Genomic DNA, 19,358 nt, shown 5'->3' on the forward strand with positions numbered 1-19,358 from the left:
AGCCCAGCGTCCAAGGAGCCCCAGTGAGCGGGAGGGAGGGAAGGAGGGATCTCGGGGCCCAGGTATCCACAGGAGGCAGCAGGGGTGCAGGGACCAGCACTGGGTCTGTAGAATGCGCCTGGCGGGAGGGAGTTAATCTCAGCTTCCCGGCGGTCTCTGCCCCAAGACGAGGTTTCGATGACCTGCGTGGAATTTCTAACAATGAGATGAAGTGTCTGGTTCTGTTCACATTGACATCCCGTTTCTCGCCTGTCCAAATTCCATGACGCCTTTTCTCGTTAGTGCAGAAATGCGGCCAAGTGCAGGGCTGCCCAGGAAGCACTGAGGTCTCCTGCGGCTCTCGCTGGAAAGGGGAACCGTGGCTGCCTTGGGGCTGGGTGCCCAGCTCTCAGGGTCTCTGCAGGACTTGGGAGAGGTGCCTCGGGCCGCACTGCACACAGGAAGTGGAGAAGGTGCACAGAAGGCATGGACGTAACCTCATGGGATCCTCAGGGACTGGTACAGGGCAGCCGGTGGGTGTGTTCTCAGAGAAGGCCAGGCAGAGCTGCTCGGACTTCTGCCCTCGCCCCTAGAGACCCTCCTTGCTGGCCTGATGAGGCAGGCGACTGTGTTTAAGAAGTGCACGTGGGGGGCTTCCCTGGTGGCTCAGTGGTTGGGAATCTGCCTGCCAAGGCAGGGGACACGGGTTCAAGCACTGGTCTGGGAAGATCCCACATGCTGTGGAGCAACTAGGCGCGAGCGCCACAACTACTGAGCCTGTGCTCTAGAGCCCGCAAGCCACAACTACTGAGACCGCGTGCCACAACTACTGAAGCCTGTGCCCCCAGAGCCTGTGTTCCGCAACAGGAGAAGGCACCGCAGTGAGAGGCCCACGCACCGCAGCGAAGTGTAGCCCCCACTCGCCGCAACTAGAGAAAGCCCGCGCGCAGCAATGAGGACCCAACGCAGCCAAAAATAAATAAATCTATTTAAAAAGAAAAAAGAAGTGCACGTGGGGACTTCCCTGGTGGTCCAGCGGGTAAGACTCTGCCCTCCCAAGGCCAGGGGCCCAGGTTCAATCCCTGGTCGGGGAACTAGATCCTGAATGCCGCAAGTGGGAGTCCACATGCTGCAACTAAAGGGTCCTGCATGCCGCAACGAGGATCCCACATGCTGCAACTAAGAGCTGGCACAGCCAAATAAATAAATAAAAATAAATCTTAAAAAAAAAAAAGTGCATGTGGCCAGGAGCGGTGGGTGACCCCTAGGAGCTGCCGACAGTCCTGCAGCTGCAGGCACCACAAATTCTGCCAACACCCCGAGGGACCCTGGAGCAGATTCTCCCCCAGTCAAGCCTCTGGGTAAGAAGTTGGCACCTGGATGGTGGCCTGGTGGGACCCTGAGCAGAGGACCCCGTTAGGCTGTGCCTGGACCCCTGACTCACCGTGAGTGATAAGTGGGTGGAGCTTGGGGGTATTTGTCATGCAGCATCGCTAACTAATACAGCAGAGAAGCACAACCTGCAGAGAGGACCCAGGTCCGGAGGAGATGGAAGGGGATGTGGCCTGATGTGGCCTGTCGACATTCCCTCATTTTTTCCTACGATGTCATGTCAGTTGGGCCTGCCACTCCTAAATTAATCTATGTGACTGTAAAAATGATACAAATAGAAAATACAAAACTAACATAAAAAAAATAATAACGTCTCCCTCCTGACCCCAAAGCCTTTGACTAAAATGACTGCCCTAGGAAGGTACCGCTGTGTGTCCTGCTTTGAGAAGCCAGCCCCAGGCCGTGGCCAACTGTGACTCCCAAGGTTGTGGCGGGGAAGGAACCACACCAGTGAAGAGAGAAGTTTGCTGATCCATCAATTCCAAGCCAAAGAGCCATGTTGAAAGAAAACCGTTCATCACTCCTTGCCGCCTTTTAAAACAAATCACCTGGAACCCTGCTGCAAAAGTCCAGGATTTCCCACCTGGGAAATCACAGCCCTGCCTCCTCCCTTGCTGTCTGTCCCGCCAGCACTCCCTGCAGATGTGCCCGGCGGGTCTCACTTGCACCCAGATGGGTACCGCACCAGGCACGGCAGGGATGGGGGCTCTGTCATGCCAAGCACCTGCAGGGACCGAGCCTGGCAGGACTAGAATTCTGTTCCTGTGTTTCACCGCTCACGCCTGCCCTGCGGAACATTTCCCAACGTCTGTCCCCATTACCCCGGCGTAGCCACGAGATGCTGGGAACACGGGAAAGAAAACAAATCACTGTGATTCAACAGCTCTCACAGTCCACCCCCGACCCCTCAGCATGCTCTGTGCTTCCTCCTCTTTTCCCTGTTGACAGCTTTGCTGAGACAGAAAGTCAGAAAACAAACAGTTCACCATTGAAAGTGTTCACTCACTCAATGGTTTTTTGGTATATTACATTATTAAAATTTAAAGACTGTAAAAATATATATATGTGACATAACATTTGCTATTTTAATCATTTTTAAGTGTACAATTCAGTGGCATTTAATGCATTCACATTACTGTGCAACCATCACCTCTTTCTGATTCCAGAACATTCCATGACCCCAAAAAGAAGCCCCATCCCCATCAGCAGTTACTCCCACCCCCTCCCCAGCCCCTGACAACCACTAACCACCAACTCTCTGTCTCTGCGGATCTGCCTGTTCTGGACATTTCCAATCAATGGAATCACACACTGTGTATCCTGTGTCTGGCTTCTCTCACTGAGCATCGTGTTCTCAGGGGCCGTCCACGTTGCAGTGAGTGCCAGGGCTGCACGCCCCCCCTTTTCGTGGCTGAGTGATGCTCCCGTGTGTGGAGGGACACGGTGGGTGTATCCATCATCTACTGACGGACAGTGTGTCCACCTTCGGCTGCTGTGAATCGTGCTGCTGTGCACATTTCTGTACAAATATCTGAGCTTGTAGCTTTTCACTGAACTCCCACCGCTGGCCCCATCCTGACTCTCAGGGAAAGTGGTGATGGCCCCCAAGGGCTCTGAGGGGTCCTATCCAGGTGGGCAAGGGGCCATGCAGCCTGGGACAGTATGTGACGGTTAATTTTACATGTCAGCTTGGCTGGGCCATAGGATGCCCAGGTATGTTTGGAGACTTCTTTACCATTTTTTCATTGCATTATACGACCAAGAAAATTCTGATAATTCTAGTCTCTGTTCAGCAGGAAACTGGTCAAATGACATCTTTTTTTTTTTTTTTTAAACTAAATTTGTTTATTTAATTATTTATTTTTTGGCTACACGCAGGCTTTCTCTACTTGCAGCGAGCGGGGGCTACTCTTCGTTGAGGTGTGAGGGCTTCTCATTGCGGTGGCTTCTCTTGTTGTGGAGCACGGGATCTAGGCACGCAGGCTTCAGTAGTTGAGGCACGTGGGCTCAGTAGTTGTAGCGCACGGGCTTAGTTGCTCTGCGGCATGTGGGATCTTCTGGGACCAGGGCTCGAACCCGCGTCCCCTGCATTGGCAGGCGGATTCTTAACCACTGCGCCACCAGGGAAGTCCCATCTTTTTGTTTCTAAGAGAAAAGTTGGCAAAATCACCACTGCTCAAATTCTCCCAAACCCAATAATTGGAAAAGAGATGAACTGTGCTGAGTTTATCTTTGAATTAAAGAATTCAAATAAGCAGAATTCCATTTCCTCAGAACACATCACCAATACAAACCTGGTGGGTGGATGGGTGGGAGGGAACTTGGGCTTGCGGTCAATAGACCTGGTGCCAAGTTGTGACTTTGTCATTAACAAATTTAAAAAAGAAAAAAGACTGGGACTTCCTTGGTGGTCCAGTGGTTAAGAATCCGTCTTCAGGGCTTCCCTGGTGGCGCAGTGGTTAAGAATCCGCCTGCCGATGCAGGGGACACGGGTTTGAGCCCTGGTCCGGGAAGATCCTACATGCCGCGGAGCAACTAAGCCCGTGCGCCACAACTACTGAGCCTGCGCGTTAGAGCCCGTGAGCCACGACTACTGAGCCTGTGAGCCACAGCTACTGAAGCCTGCATGCCTAGAGCCCATGCTCTGCAACAAGAGAAGCCCGCTGGCCGCAACTAGAGAAAAGCCCTCACGCTGCAATGAAGACCCAACGCAGCCAAAAATAAATAAATGAAATTAAAAAAAAAAAAGCGTCTTCCAATGCAGGGGACACTGGTTCAATCCCTGGTCAGGGAACTAAGATCCCACATGTCGCGGGGCAACTAAGCCTGCATGCCACAACTACCGAGCCCACTCGCCACAATTAGATTGAAGCCTGTGAGCCACAACGAAAGATCCTGAGTGCCGCAACTAAGACCCGATGCAGCCAATAAATAAATATTTAAGTAAATAAAATAAAAAATAGAACGTGGTCTATAAAAAAAAAGTAAAAAGGGGCTTCCCTGGTGGCGCAGTGGTTGAGAGTCTGCCTGTCAATGCAGGGGACACGGGTTCGTGCCCCGGTCCGGGAAGATCCCACATGCCGCGGAGCGGCTGGGCCCGTGAGCCATGGCCGCTGGGCCTGCGCATCCGGAGCCTGTGCTCCGCAACGGCAGAGGCCACAGCGGTGAGAGGCCCGCATACCGCAAAAAAAAAAAAAAAAAGTAAAAAGACTATGGGATGGTTAATTTTACGTGTCAATTTGGCTGGGCCACGAGATGCCCAGATATGTCTGTGGCCAGTTGTTCTTTTGGATACTTCTGTGCGGGTGTTTCTGGATGAGACTGCGGGGGATGTGGAGGTGGAGGGCCTCTCCTGAGCGGAAGGGAATTCTCCAGTGACTGCCTTTGGCGTCGGCTCTTGGGTCTCCACCCTGCAACCTCCATAATCAATTCCTTAAAATAACTCTCTGTGTACACACATCCTGTTGGTTCTGTTTCTCTGGAGAACCCTGACTAATACGGACTGCCAGGTGCCTTGTGGGTGGAGAGAAAGGAGCTGGAACCCTGGCCCCATGGTCCACCAGCCTGGGGCCTTGCTGAGTCTCTCTGCTGCTAAGCCTCAGTTTCCTCACCTATAAAATGGGGATGAGAAAACCCGCTCCCCAAGGCTTCTACCAGGACAAAATGAGACCAAGCAGCCGGGTCTGGCTCACAGGAGGCACCTGACAGACACCAGCCGGGCTGCCGAGTGGGGTCTGCAGCGGGGGATGAGGAAGTGGTAGGGGACGGTCAGCAGTGGGCCGGCCAGGTGCCTGGGAGTGGGCCGGGGCCCGGGTGGAGCCAGCCGAAGTCATGGGCTGGAGCTTTGTGTCCTCCCCGCTGGCAGGTGCTGTAGTGTGTGGGCCTAACCCTGCAGCACGAGGCCACGCGGCCGCTCTCCTGACACCTGAGCCTGGCGGGGGGTGGCTCTGCTGTGATCCCTGTACACGTGTGTGTGTCCCCGGGGACCAGAAGCAACTGAGCACTGGCCTCCCTATCAGGAAAAGGGGCTGCGGACCTGTGGTCCACTGATGGAGAGCGTGAAAAGACCAAGATGAGGGTATCTGGTGACCACTGGGGAGTACCTGCGTTTCAAGTCATCATCTTTGTCACCACCGTTCTCGCCAGCCGGGCTGGGGTGAGGATGGCAAGGCGCCCGCCCCAGGCACAGAATCTAAGGGGCACCGAAAAGTTGGTCACCGTGATCACATACTTTCATGCAATATGTTTTTTAAGAAGTCAAAATGAATGCAAAATATCCATGATGAATCACATGTCAAGGTTTTCATTAGGGACAGGATCTGATGGGGCTGGGGTTAGGGCAAAGCAATTCCCTCTTTATTATTATTATTTTTTTGATGGTACGCGGGCCTCTCACTGTTGTGGCCTCTCCCGTTGCGGAGCACAGGCTCCGGACGCGCAGGCTCAGCGGCCATGGCTCACGGGCCCAGCCGCTCTGCGGCATGTGGGATCTTCCCAGACCGGGGCACGTACCCATGTCCCCGGCATCGGCAGGCGGACTCTCAACCACTGCGCCACCAGGGAAGCCCAGCAATCCCCTCTTTAATTGAAATTCTAATCTTCGGAGTTCCCTGGCAGTCCAGTGGTTAGGACTCTGAGCTTCCACTGCAGGGGGCGAGGGTTCGATCCCTGGTCGGGGAGCCAAGATCCCACAAGCCGTGTGGCACAGCCAAAAAAATAAATTTTTAAAAATCTTGACCATGGATTTTTTGGGGGGCATTTATTTTGATTTTTAGGACATATTGCTATGTTAAGATACAGCATAGCGATGACTGCATTTTCAATGCCCCCTTAAGTTCTGCGCTCAGGGCGGGTGCCCGGCTTTCCTCACCCTGGGCCGGCTCTGCCTGGGCCGCTTGCAGGCCGCACAAAGCAGAGAGGTGTGGCATCCTCAGGGGCAAAATGGCCCGAGGAGTGCAGGCAGGAGGGAGGTGAGCCTCCACGTGTGAGCACTACAGTTAACGAGGAGCCCTGCGTGGGCCAGGCCTGCGTCAGCGTCTGCAGTCCTCCTTAGGCCCCCTGGGAGTTCTCATCCCCATCTCGCAGGTATGGGACGTGAAATGAGCGCTCCAAGCCACACCCTGGGCTGCAGCAGGGACCCGGGTCCCAGGGACTCAGCCGGGCCGCCACCCCGATCAGCGGCCACCGCTCAAAGCCCTTTGGGACTCAGGGAGTGAGCACCCCGTGCCTGGAAGCATGAAAGCCTGGGCTGAGGGTGCTGTCGGGGGTGGTTGCTGGAGACTCTGACCCTGCTCAGACGTGGCTGACACGGGGGCTCGGGGCTGAAGGGGGGGGCATTAGCTCTGCTCACGGAGCCATGTGGGGGCTCTAGATGAAAGCCTGTCTCCCCTCCCGGGGCCGCTGCCGGGGGTGGGGGGGCCCAGGGCGGCACTGGCCAAACCAGAGGCCTTGAGGGGAAGCCCCAAAGGAAGATCCTAGAGGGAGGGAGAGCACACAGTCCCTCAGAGATGGGGAGGGAGCCCCAGCACCCTCTGGCTTCTCTGTGGCCCAGAGCGCTGCCATCCCAGTGCCATGGGCACTGGGTACCCTCTGGGACCTCCTGGCTGCAAAGGGCACACAGTGCCAGGAGGGCTGTGGGCTAAAGTGTGTCCCCAAAGACACATTCAAGTCCTAAGTCCTGATACCTGGGGCCTCATTTGGAAATAGGGTCACTGCAGATGTAACTAGTTAAGATGAGATTGTACTGGGGTGGGGTGGGGCCCTAAACGCAGTGACTGGTGTCTACACGAGAATGGGACATGCGCACACGCGGGGGAGGCCATGTGAAGAGGAGGCAGCGGCTGGGAGGATGCAGCCACAAGCCAAGGCCTCCAGGGATGCTGGAAACCACCAGAGGCCAGAAGAGACAGGGTGGACCCTCCCCGGAGCCTGTAGTGGGGGGGGGGGGTCTGCCGCACCTGGATCTCGGACTTCCGGCCTCCGGAACCGCGTGAGGACGCGTTTCTGCGGTTGCAAGCCCCCCAGTCGGTGGTACTTTGTGATGGCGGCCCCAGCGAGCGACTTCAGGGGATTCTGTCTCAGCCTCTGCTCTAGCCACCTCCACCCCGGACCCCCAAACCTCACAGCCGATCAAGCCCCGTGTCCTCGGGCCTCACACCCCACCCCCCTCCAGCTGTATGAAGCAGGCGTTCAGAGAGGCTCAGGGACGAAGCAGTGAAGCCGGGGGTCCAGAGCGAAGTGCCCCCCGCCTCAAACCAGCCCTCCCTCCATGTTCTCAGCGAGCCCCACGAAGGGTCCCAAGAGAATCCCATTTCAGCCATACTCCCAACAACGTCCAGCCACCGAGAAAGGTGTCCCGATGCCCTTTCCTCCCCAGAGCGGTCACGGAACCCGTGGAAATTAAACCACACGCGCTCAGACGAGCAGTGGGGCTGAGGAGAAGGTGGAAAGCGCCTGGCCTGAGAACGCGACCTGCTGAAACCTGTGGGATGCGGGCGCTGGGGGCAGGGAGTGACAGCTGCAGAGGGCGCATCGGGGAAGGTCCCAGATCCACGACCCGACTTGACACCTGAAGGAACGAGGACAGGAAGGGCAAGCGAAACCCAAAGCCCACAGGAGGAAGGAAATGACAGAGCCGGAGATAAATGAAACAGACCAGAGAAACCAGAGGGCGGCCTGAGAAACTGAAACTGGTCCTTTGAGAAGAGGGGTGATCCTGGCCTTTAGCCAGGACCAGAGCCAAGCGTGACCACTGAGCTCCTGGAAGTGGGAAGGGCTGTAGGAGGGTGCTGGGGACCAAGGTTGCCAGCGGATTAGGTAATCTACACGAAATGGACCACTTCCTGGAAAGGCGCACATTTCCAACCTGCTGGACAGCCCCCTTCGCCAACGGCCGGCACCACGCTTGGGAAGTCACAGAGTGTTATTTCCTCTGCAGGGAGATGAAAGGAACCCGCCCAGACATGGCAGAGCCTCTCAGAGGTGGACCTGGGATTTGAACTCGGGTTTCCTGGCTGGGAGCCCGGAGCTCGTTTCACGGTGACACAATTCCCAGTGTGTCATGTGCGCACGAAACACTCTGGCTTGTTTGTTCCTTTGCTCAAAAACAAGGGATTCCAAGCTCGTGAAGTAAGAGAAAACGCTACATACCTTTTTCAGTTTTTCCAAGAAGCAGCACTGTTTGACCCTGTTTAGAGAGAGAGAGAGGAAAAAAAAAAAAAATCACGGTTAAATATTTTTAACCTAATTAGCTCCAGCTTTTCTCAGAGAGATACTTGGCTGTCACCGAAAATGTGGCATTTGGTTTGGAACCGGCCGTGTCCTCCAGAGAAGGAATGGGGGTGCCTCTGGAGATTTCACTTTATTCTTTACAACCGATCCATTCAGGAGAGACAACTGTGTTTCTCTGGGGAGGGGGGAGTTGAGTTTTTGTCTGGAACTTGTATTATTCCATTTCAGGACACGGGGACCCCAAGCCTTGAAATGGAACCGAGCCTTGATGTGTCACGCTTGGGGTTTTTCCACGTCTGGTTTTCGGTTTTGATGGAAGCCACTTGCCGGGGCCAAAAAGGGAGAGGTGGAAAAAGCGATCTCGGGGCAAAGCAATTAACCCCGGGTGGAAGAGGTGACAGGTATACGGGGCCAGGAAGGCGAGGGATCTGAGGCTGGCCGCCTGGGGCCAGGAGGTCACCGGGAAAGTATGGAAGTCCCCGTGATCGGACCCCGGGGGCGGGGTGGGCTCTGGTACTTTGGAGCCGCTGGCCTTCCAGGGGATGGGACCCACTGCTCCAAGCGGAACCCTGGACGGAGTCCAGTCTCTGTCTGATGATTGATGCACACAGCAATGAGGGGCCCTGGGGCCGCCACGTCCAGCTGTCAGGGTGACCCTGAGGCTGGACGCCAGCCTCCACCCCACTCTCCACACTGCGGCGCCCGGGGAGGCACCCACCAAGGCCAGGAGGGAGAGGTGAGCGGTAACCCCGTCCCCTCCAGGCGGCCAGCACCAGCCTCCCATTTGTGGCTACGGAGGCCTGTCCTCTGCTGCGGGGCTACACGTCCTGCTCGGCCATAAGGATGCCTCAGCCTGTGCTCTGGGGGCGGGGACCCCCGGCAGCTGCTGGGCCACTGACCACAGTTCACAAGCCAGCAGCTAGACCACCCTCGAGTTCTAGGCAGGCCCTTGCTTGGGGCCCATCCCACTGTGGGCTTGCTGTGGGGAGGTCAAGAGAAGCCCCTGCCCAGTGCAGGCCAGGCTTCCTGAGCTGCGGGGCCTGCCTCGGGCGAGGCTGTTTCCCTCCAGGTCCCCTTCGGTCTCGGAGAGCCGGCCCCTCTTCCTTCACAAACATTAGCTCCTTCCACAAACCTACAGGGTTTTTTTCCACCTACACAAAGGGACATGCTGCTGCTGCCACTCCAGGGCCAGCGCCGAGGGCCACCGAGCCTTTCTCACTGGCCCTGGGCCCCAGGGGGCTGGCATCAGATACCACGGGGCGGGGCGGGGGGGGGCAGTGGGGGAAGACCCAGCCGAGTCTCAGCCACAGGAAGGAGATGGCTGGGGCAGCTTTCACTATTTCTCTTGGCCACACCGCGTGGCACGCGGGATCTTAGTTCCCTGACGAGGGATCGAACCTTCACTCCCTGCAGTGGAAGCTCGGAGTCCTAACCACTGGACCTCCAGGGAAGTCCCTGGGGCAGCTTTCTCTAAAGCAGGGCTTCTGCCCCCCGGCACTGTTGACATCGGGGCGTCCTGGGCACCGTGGGGTGTGAAGCCGTGTCCCTGACCCCACCCCCTCGATGCCAGCAGCCCCCCAGTCCTGATAGCCACAGATGTCCCCAGACAGGGCTCAGTGTCCTCTGAAGGCAGAGTCACCCCCAGGTGAGGCCCCTGTCTTAAGGAAGTGCTGGGTGAGACACACAGACACAGAGTAAGGCATCTGGCAGGGGGCGCTCTTGCCCTGGTCCCTTGAGGCGGGGGAACCCCAGCTCCTGCTAAAGGTCAACACTGGGCTCCCGGGGGCTTGGAGGGGGAGACACACCTTTGCTGGGCTGAGTGTGCTGGGGCACCGGGGTGTCGGGGCGCAAAGGCGGCACCTCAGCACCAGCCCATGCTCCCGGCGAGGGCTGGGCCCGCCTGCTGTGTGGATGCCAACAGGCCTGCGTGGGAACGGGCCACGGAAAGTGTTCTATAGGGTCAAGCCTCGATACCTTCGGATTCTGTACTTGGGAATTCACCTACTGGCTAGATTGTATTTGTAACCCCCAGATTGATACTTGGGGGTGGGTGTGTGCAGTCATTAGAGGACATAGGCAGAGCAGTGAAACATTCGAGTCACCCACAACCATCTTCCCAACTGAAGTGGAACCGGGTGGTAACCAGGGTCCTTTTCACCATTTAGGGCTATGTTTTGGGCATTTTGGGGATTTTGGCGGTTGATTCTGCCTCTAAAATGGCCCCCCAGTGTAGAGTTGAAGTGCCGGCCAGCGTCCCAAGTGCAGGAGGGCGGTGTCGTACTCATGGGGACAGTACGTGTGTTAGATGAGCTTTGTTCAGGCCAGGGTTACAGCCCCGCCGTGAATGAATCAACAACTGCCATCAGACTAGGCGCCTTTAAACAGAAACGCACATCACACGAGTGTGAGTGGGAATCGGGCGTGACAATGGGGTGACGGAGGCTCATGAGATCCTGGCCCTGTGTGTCCCCAGGAGTGGTGGTGCGGTGTTCACTAATTCAGTGTTTGCGGCGACTTTATGGCCCAGAACCGCTGCCAATGACAAGAATCAACTCTATACATATTTTCTCTTCTTTATGACCATGAAAGGAACACAACTGCATTTTCCCAAATCTAGAAATCACATGAAATAACAAAAAATCATCCATAATCCCACCACCTGGATTTTTCACGGCACATACACATACCTGTCCATTTTTACAAATTCAGGTCCTACGTGCCATTTGATCACCTGCCTTTACAATTTTTCTTAATTTGCTTACTATCTATCACATTGTGAGGGGAACAACTATTTTCCCATGCCGTCACAAATTCTTCTAACTGATTTTGGAATGATTTTAGATGGACAGAAAAGTGACAAAAACAGCACAGAGGGTTTGCACGTGCCCTCAGCCAGCTCCTCTTAAGGTCGGCATCTCATCAAAATGAAGAAATGGACCCAGGCGCCTTACTCTGAATTCAACTCCAGGCTTTATGTGGGTTTCACCATTACTCCACCCCGCCAAACAATGTCTGTTCTGTTCCGGGGTCCCGTCCAGGATACTAATGCTGCATGGGCACCAAGCTATGGTTCTTGGATTCAGACACCTGTTATTGTCCCGCACTTTTTTTTTTTTTTTTTTGGCCACGCAGCACAGCTTGCAGGATCTTAGTTCCATGACCAGGGACTGAACCCGGGCCCTTGGCACTGAAAGCGCAGAGTCCTAACCACTGGACCACCAGGGAGTTCCTGCCACACTCTTTTATTAAAGTAGGACATGCCTACAGAAGAGTGTACAGTTTGCTCACATACAGACCATGCATTTAAAAAGTGTGTGCACCTGAGTCACCATGACCTGCATCAAGACGTAGAACATTTCCAAGACCCCCGAAGGCATCCCAGGGCCTCCTCCTGCAGTGAATCACTATTCCGATGGAATGATTTATTTTATTATCATCATTTTCATGATCATGGCCGTCCTGACTTTCACTCGTGAGGATGGGAAAGAGGGTACAGATTCCGATTGCAGGATGAGCTGTTTAGGTGAGAAGAACTTCCTAGAAGATTTTAGAACGTTCTAGAAGACAGCCAGCCAGCATCTGCTCAGAGGGGGTGAAGAGTTGGTCTTTCTGGCCCAGCTGAGGTGCAGGGAGGGGATTTTAAGCGAGCTCTGGCCCTGGCTCGGGGTGTTGATCTGGACGTCGGCCCACTGGCTCTCTGAACCCTGATGCCCTGTCTGTAACATGAGGACCCACGGCATCACTCTCGGGGTCACGGTGAGGATGAAACAAGACAAAGACGGTGCCTAGCACTGCAGGAGGTGCGAACTAAGGCAACGATGATAAAAATAACCCGACGGATATGACACGTGATACATGGGCACACCTCGTTTTATCGCGCTTCACGGATATTGCGTTCTTTACAAATTGCAGGTTTGGGGCAACACGTTCCCGCAAGGAATAAAGAGTGTGCTGAGTCCAAAGAAGCGGGTTTGGAGATGGAAGAATCTCCTCCTGGTGAGGATGCTGGGGAGACTGTTGAAATGACAACAAAGGACTGAGGATAGGACATAGACTTAGTTGACAAAGGGTTTTAGGGCATTGACTCCACCTGTGAAGGAAGTTCTGCGGATAAAATGCCATCAAACCGTATTGGACGCCATGGAGAAACCGTTCGTGAGAGGAAGAGGCCACCGATTCGGCAGACTTCATTCTTACCTTATTTTAAGAAATGGCCATGGCCGCCCCGTCCACAGCATGGGGACAGGACCTGCCACCAGCAAAAAGATTATGACTCGCTGAAGGCTCAGATGATGGTTAGCGGGGTTTTATTTAGCAATAAAATATTTCTTTAATGGTATTTTTTTATTTTTAAATTTTCTGGCCGCATCACACGGCAGGTGGGATCTTAGTTCCCCGACCAGGGATGGAACCTGGGCCCCCTGCACTGAAAGCACGGAGTCTTAACCACTGGACCGTCAGGGAAGTCCCCAAAGTATTTTTTAACTGAACGAAACCCGAATTATTAGATGTAGCAGCTGTGGCTCCAGGATCAAGGGCTGAGTGGCCTGGGTCAAGCGGAAAGGCCTTGGGTCCTGGGCTGACACGGGTACAGCTGAGGAGGCCTGGCTCACTAGGTCCCTTCTGATTTTATCCTCATTTCCTGGAGGGCGGAGCCTGGGTGGGGGGATGGGGCTGGGCTGGGGTCATCACACTCGCTGAGTGTTTATTACGGGTCAGAAGTTGAATTTCCCTTCTTTCTCCTGAGAAAGGTGTTAACGGCTGCTTTGCAGACCCGGCTGGCAGGGTCCCTGGTGCTTCTGGAGACACATGCAGCTCCATGGCTCACCCATGAGACAGAGGGAGGAAAATTCCGGAACCCCTGACTCTGTGCTTTTTCATTAGCAAGGCCCTGCTTTACATGCAGGACACGGGGGAGGTCTTCACGTGTGTGTGTGTGTGTGTGTGTGTGTGTGTGTGTGTGTGTAGCTGGGGGAGTGGGTCACTAGGGCAGGGGTCTCTCCTAGGGTAGTTCTGCCCCCAGGGGACACTGGGCGGTGCTTGGGGACATCTGTGGTTGGTACTCTGGGGAGCTCCTGGCATCAAGTGGATGGGGACAGGGATGCTGCTCCACACCCCGCAGCACCCAGGACGGCCCCCCCCCAGAGGATGCCCGGCTGATGTCAGCAGGGCTGGATGGGGGGGGGTCGGTGGGGGACCGGGTCCTGTTCTCTGCACAACCCTGTCCTTGCCCAGGACTCCCGGCTCCACCTCTGGGTGCCTTTGCCCAAGCTCTTGTCCTTGCTGGTCTCAGCTCAGCTGTTCAATTGCCAAGGGCTTCTCCGAGAAGGATTCAAAAATAGATCATCTACTTTTTTTTTTTTTTTTAAATCTCAGAGGTGCCTGAGAGCACAGCGCCCGGCAGAGGAAGCTGCCTAGGCAGTGAAAGAAACCAGAAGTGCTTCTTGTTGATTTTCACCAGCTCTTCTGGGGAGACTGTAGGGTAATCCCCTTCCTCAGGCACTTCTCTTAGAAGTTACTCTGCATTCTGCTTCTCAGAAGGAAACTGGGCTCCCGGGCGAGCACTCATGCCCTCCACCCACTCGGGGCTTTGAAGCAAAAATCCAACGGATTCGGAAGGTTCACATCAGACCAGGTACCCTGGGGGCCCACGATGCCCCAGAGCAGCTGCCATGGCCCCCTCGTGCCCTCAGCCTGTCCTCGGCTCAAAAGGGGGGGGCCCAACTTGTCACAGCTGCAGGGAGACACACCTACAGCTGATTTTTTAAAAATGACCAATAAACATTATATATATATTTTTTCAGTTGAAAGCTATCCTCACCTTCAGTATTTACGACAGGGATTCTCTCCATCGGCCCTGCTGACGTTGGGGCCCCGGGTCACTCTGTGGGGGGCCGTCCCGGGCACTGTGGGGGGCTCAGCAGCATCCCTGCTCCCACCCCCTCGATGCCAGGAGCCCCCCAGTCATGAAAACCACAGATGTCCCCAGACATGGCCCAGTGTCCCCTGGGGGGCAGAGCTCCACTGAGCAAAGTTCCTGCTCTAGGATTATTGAGTTAACGTCTTTAAATCCCTTCAGTGGATTCATTTCAAGTAAGAATTTTTATTTCATTTCATTTCATTTGCTGTGCCGCACAGCTTTTGGGATCTTAGCTCCCCGACCAGGGATCGAACCCGTGCCCCCTGCAGTGGAAGCTTGGAGTCCTAACCACTGGACCGCCAGGGAATTCCCTCAAGTAGGAATTTTTAATACAACTGTTTACTCTCAACTTACTTTTTTTTTTTTTGTGGTACGCGGGCCTCTTACTGTTGTGGCCTCTCCCGTTGCGGAGCACAGGCTCTGGACGCGCAGGCTCAGTGGCCATGGCCCACGGGCCCAGCCGCTCCACGGCATGTGGGATCTTCCTGGACCGGGGCACGAACCTGTGTCCCCTGCATCGGCAGGCGGACTCTCAACCACTGTGCCACCAGGGAAGCCCTCAACTTACTTTTTTTTTTTTTTTTTAACATCTTTATTGGGGTATAGTTGCTTTACAATGGTTCAACTTACTTTTTAAAAATGTATTTGTATTGAACGTAGGTGTACATATAGCTGATTCACTCTGTTATACAGCAGAAACTAACACAACATTGCAAAGCAATTATACTCCAATAAAGATGTTAAAAAAATGTATTTGTATTGAGACATAATTGACACACAACCCTGTGTGAGCTTCAGGTGTTCCTGTGTCAGTCTGATACATTTATTTATTGCAACATGATTACCACCTTAACTGTCCACTGAGTTAAACGTTTCTACCTACCCTCCCATCCTTCCCTGGACCAAGAAGGATTTGAGGCGCTTCCACAAGGGCAAACAACAAGTCATCAAGGCAATGACGGTGGTAGCTGGCGTGGGAGGGGAAATGGCAGGAAGAAATAAAAGGAAAGGTTGCAAAGTGGGGTGACCGTTCTCTGGAAAGATCGTCTGGTGTTCGTTTTTAGTTTGGGTACTTTTTGCCTAAACAAAAATAATGTTCACTGGTTATAGCGGGTCCGATACTGCCCCTCAAATATCCATGTCGTGCCCCCTGCGTCCCGTCCCCCCACCCCCCGCCAGAGCTTCCTGGATTCAGGGTGGGCCTTACACCCAATAGCTGGTGTCTTTATCGGAGAAAGTGGAGTGGGGGTGGGATTTGATACTCAGACACACAGGGAGAGGCCTCGTGAAGACGGACGCAGAGACTGGGGTGATGCGGCCACGAGCTGAGGACAATGCAGCCCCAGAAGCTGGAAGAGGCAGGAAGGGTCCCCCTCTGGAGCCTCTGGAGGGAGCACAGCCCTGTGACACCCTGAGCTTGGACTTCGGGCCTGCAGAATGTGTGAGAATAAATGTCTGGTTTGAGCCATGCAGTTTGCGGCCCTTTGTTACAGCAGTCTCAGGAAATTAAAAAAAAAAAAAAAAAGTCTCTAGATGCACGTCCCTGCAGCTGTGAGAGCTGGGACCTTGAGTGACAAGGGCTCCCCTCCCACCGCTGGACTGACTGGCTCTGGGCATTTGGGGGAGTACAGAGAAGGCACCCCAAACCCCCTTGAGATGCCTGCACCTTGCAGGGTTGATACATCCAGGGTATTTGCATGGGAGAAATGGTCTGTGGATTCCCTGCCTCTGGGACTATATCCATGGGAACACAGACATCTGGGATTAGGAACCAGTTACCCAGGGTTCCCAAGCTTTGGAACCCTCTGGAGGGGCCACTGCGGTCTGCCCGGGGCGGGGGGCGGGGAACTGTGGCAGCTGGCCTGGGTGTGGCCGGTTGCAGAGGCCCCTGGCGACTCCACCGGGCAGCCAGGGCGGGACCCCCGGGTGAGGCCGGCCCGCACCCACAGGAAAGGGAGGCCCAGGCTTTCCACGGGTTCAATGCTCCCGGAAGGCGAGGGTGGGGTAATGAGTCCACATGTTTAATGATGGTAGGAAACAGAAATAGAAGATCACATTCCCGCCAGTGGGGAACTTTCTGTTCCGCAGGAGGAAAGTAGAGGGAGGGGTTCTCAAGATGCATAAATAGACGATCACAGTGTGTCATTTAAGTGCTACATATCAACACACTTTTTTCTATAAAAGGCCAGATAGTAAATATTTCAGTCTCTGTGGCAAAGATTCAACTCAGTAGCCGCCGTAGACAACATGTCATGGGCGTGCTGTATGCCAGTAAAACTTTATTTGCAACAACAGGCAGAGGGCCAGATTCCACCCCCTTGGCTGTAGTTTGCAGAACCCTGAGCTGGAGGGATGAACAGCCTCTGAGGTTAAGGAATGGCAGCTCCTCCAAAGGTTAAAAGCATTACCCTCTGACCCTGCAGTTCCACTCCTACGTATGTACCCAAGGGACATGAAAACACACGTCCACACAGAAAAGTGTGCACTAATGTCCAAAGCAGCATCATCCATAATAGGCAAAAACTGGACATGACCCAAATGTCCATCACTGGGTGATGGATAAACAATGTGGTCCCACCACACGCGGGAGCATCACTCAGCCACGCAAGGGGGTGAAGCACTGACACTCGCTACAACATGGATGGACCCTGAGAACACAATGCTCAGTGAGAGAAGCCAGACACAGAAGGACCCACAGTGTGTGATTCCATTGATGGGAAACGTCCAGAACAGGCAGATTCGCAGACATAGAAAGTGAATTCATAGTTGCCTGGGGCTGGGGAAGACTGAATGGGGTATAGGGTTATTTGCGGGGGGGTGATGAAAATATTCTGGAATTAGGTAGTGGCCATAATTGTACAACCTTATGAATGTACCAAAAACACTGAATTGCATATTTTAAATAGGTGAATTTTATGGTATGTGAATTATAGCTCAATCTTTTTTTTTTTTTTTTAAAAATGGAGTTAAGTACAACAAGCTTCCTACAGTAGACAGTGTCCAGGCCCAGAGCTTAAGGTTGGGTAAACCCTGGTGGGAGGCCCCGGCTGGATGATACCCCGAGTTCAGGCCAGGATGTGGGAGGTCAGAGCAGAGTGGATGGGGGGCCAGTGGCCAGAGCCAGGCAGGTGTGGTCCAAAATGGACCCGCGTGCTGTGTGGAGAGTTTGGGCCTCTTCCTGGGGCCGAAGGAAGTTTCCACACAGGCAGTGATGGGTCCAGGGTGGAAGGAACAAAAGCAGGGCCTCACTATGACTTTCAAGGTCCCTCTCCATAAAAAAATATTGAACATACTTCACGACCACATTGGTGTAAAGATGGACACCATCCAGGCTGGATCAGTATATTCATGGTTTTCTTCTGATGTTAAACTAAAGCATTCTCGTGGGCTTCATGGATAAGCAGACCTGGAGACCAGGTGGAAACAGCCCGGATGAGAACCCTGAGGGGCGTGGACGGAGGATGTGATGGGGATGAAGAGGAATTTAAGTGGCTGGGAACGTGGGGGAGGAATCGAGGACGATCTGAGGTTCAGGGGGGCCCTCTGCACCCAAACTAAAGAGCGGGCTGTGGGGGAGGGAAGAGGCAGGCCTGAGACTGGGGAGATGGGGGTGCCTGCTCTCCAAGCAGCAGCAAGGCCAGCACCAGACACATCCATCTTTCCGAGAAGTCACTGAAGCCAGAGGAGCAGAGCCTGGCCTTCGAGCAGGACGCGTTCTCTGTGACCTGGCACTCGGCCCAGCCGGCCTCCGAGGCCCTCCGTCCAGCTTCTGAGAGCACGGGGGAGCCGCGGAGACAGGGGCTCCTGGTGAGGAGGAGATCGGCGCCAGCCCCTGCAGAATGTGTTTGGTTTGAGAGTGGGTGCTTTCCCGTGACCCTCTGCGGCCTTTCACTGTCCCCCTGCCCAGGCCCCACCGCCATCGCCCGACACTTGCTGAGCCCGGGCACTTCTCTCCAGATTCGGAGCAGACACTTGGAGGAAGCACACACCCTGGCATGGGGCACATCGTGTCTCCCCCAATTCAGATGTGGCAGCCCTAACCCCAGGCCTCAGAATGCGACCTGATTTGGAGAGAGGGTTGTTGCAGGGGTAATTAGTGAAGATGGGGTCACGCCAGAGCGGTGGCGCCTAATCCAACATGACTGGTGTCCTTATGAGAGGGGACGCTTAGACACAAATACGCACACAAGGCGAAGGCCACGTGAAGACAGAGGCAGAGAGTGGCTGAGGCGTGTACAGGCCGAGGGCGGCCGGCCACACCAGAAGCTGGGAGAGAGCCTAGGAGAGAGCCTGGGACAGACCCTCCCTCGCGTCCTGAGACGTAACCAGCCCTCCCGACACCTTGATCCTGGACTTTGGTCTCCAGGGCTGGGAGAGGATACACTTCTGTTGTGTGGAACTTTGTTACAGCCACCCTGGGAACTCACACACACCCCCGGCTGTTGGCTTCGTCTGACTCGGTGGGGAAGGGCCGGCGACAAGAGACCAGAATTTGGGGCTCGGCAACCCCTGCCCCTGCGGCGACCTCTCCCGAACCCTCGCCCGCCCACTGCTAAAGGTCTAAATGGAGGTTGTAAAGCAGAGCTGGCAACCCTTTCCTGTAAAGCCCCTGGAGTCAGTCCTGTCCCAGCTGCTCACTGCGCCCTGCAGCAGGAAAGCGGTCGGACAACGTGTAGATGGATGGACCTGCCCGCGTGCCAACACAATTTTATTTACAAAACACGCCATCACCCTGGGCTGTGGTTTGCGACCCCTGGTCTGGAAGCTCCATCTGTTCAAGTTACATGTTGATGGTGATCCTGTCTGTGGAGATTTTCCCTGAGACACAATTCGCCTT

At 54.7% G+C, this 19,358-nt stretch overlaps 1 protein-coding gene across 1 annotated transcript in view; it reads right to left on the reverse strand.

The window, feature by feature from the left end:
* Nucleotides 1–19,358, reverse strand: part of GNG7 (G protein subunit gamma 7) — a 153,495-nt gene that overhangs the window by 25,752 nt on the left and 108,385 nt on the right. The window contains exon 3 of the mRNA XM_030760679.2: nucleotides 8,521–8,557. The gene's annotated coding sequence lies outside the window, so the exon portion shown is untranslated. The remainder of the gene's footprint in view (nucleotides 1–8,520; nucleotides 8,558–19,358) is intronic.

Source organism: Delphinapterus leucas, unplaced genomic scaffold, assembly GCF_059928025.1.
Source record: "Delphinapterus leucas isolate spDelLeu-1000000601 "Yukka" unplaced genomic scaffold, BTC_Dleu_Yukka2 spDelLeu_asBTCV2_sq25, whole genome shotgun sequence".
Classification (NCBI taxonomy): domain Eukaryota; kingdom Metazoa; phylum Chordata; class Mammalia; order Artiodactyla; family Monodontidae; genus Delphinapterus; species Delphinapterus leucas.